We start from the raw sequence: 1,197 nt of genomic DNA, 5'->3' as shown, positions 1-1,197 counted from the left end.
TTGGGGGATTTGGGGGATTTGGGGGAACTGGGGGGATTTGGGGGTAGAGGGGGTTTTGGGAATTCAGGGGGGATTTGGGGACACAGCGGGGATTGGGGACACTGGGAGGATTTGGGGACATTGTGGGGTTTGGAGGCACTGGGGGGGATTAGGGTTGGGAATTTGGGGTTGGGGGCTCGGAATCAGGAATTGGGGATTTCGGGGCTGGGAATTTGGGGCTGGGGGTTGGGAATCAGGAATTGGGAATCAGGAGTGAGTCGGGATCAGCTTTGGGGCTGCAGGAGGGGGTGGCGGTGGCAGCGGGGCCCCCTGTCCCTGTCCCTGTCCCTGTCCCTGTCGCTGTCCCTGTCCCCAAGGCTCCGGGTGACCTTTCCCGCGGTCCCCGCGCCGTTCCTGGGTTTTATTCCCTTTTTTTTTAAATTATTTTTTAATCTTTCCTTGCTCGCGCTGCGGGGATTTGATTTTCCTTTCGCAGTGCGGGGGGAGCACCGAGCCCCAGACCCCAGACCCCTGTCCCTGTCCCCAAACCCCGGGAGCTGTCCCCAAACCCCTGTCCCTTGTCCCCAGCTGCGAGCAGGACAGCAGGACAGGCTGCAGGGTGACAAAAAAACCCCAAAAATCTCATTTTCGACCCCAAAACCCCGCAGAGAGCGGCGGGGACCCGGCGGGACTTTGTCCCCTTGGTGCCAGCCCCTCCCGGGGGACAAAGCCGGCCCAGAATTCCCAAATAAATGTCCCCGTCCTCCCCTATAAACGTCCCCATTTCCCTGTCCTGGAGGAAGATCTGATCAGCTTTTAAATGTCAGACGTGAAGTGAAGTTTGTCATAAAAGCGCGTGTAAAAACAGAAGGGAAATAATGCGGGAAAAGCAAATCCTGCCCTGGGGCAGGCGGAGCCGAGCGGGGCCGGGAGCGCAGCCCCCTCAAAGGGCCGCGCCCACCCCGGCCCGGGGGACCCCAAATCTTGGGGAGGAACCAAATCCTGGGGGAGAAATCCCCAATTCCTGCGGCGAAACCCCCAACCCCGGATCAGAACCCCCAGCTGGGGATCAGAACCCAAATTCCGGGGTCAGAACCCCCATTTGGGGATCAGAACCCAAATTCCGGGGTCAGAACCCATATTCCGGGATCAGAACACCAATTTTGGGATCAGAACCCCCATTTGGGGATCAGAACCCCCATTTTGGGATCAGAACCC

This window comes from Onychostruthus taczanowskii, unplaced genomic scaffold, assembly GCF_017590055.1.
Source record: "Onychostruthus taczanowskii isolate IOZ18803 unplaced genomic scaffold, ASM1759005v1 scaffold206, whole genome shotgun sequence".
Taxonomy (NCBI): domain Eukaryota; kingdom Metazoa; phylum Chordata; class Aves; order Passeriformes; family Passeridae; genus Onychostruthus; species Onychostruthus taczanowskii.
The sequence above is the reverse complement of the archived record's forward strand: the minus strand, read 5'-3'. Positions refer to the sequence as shown.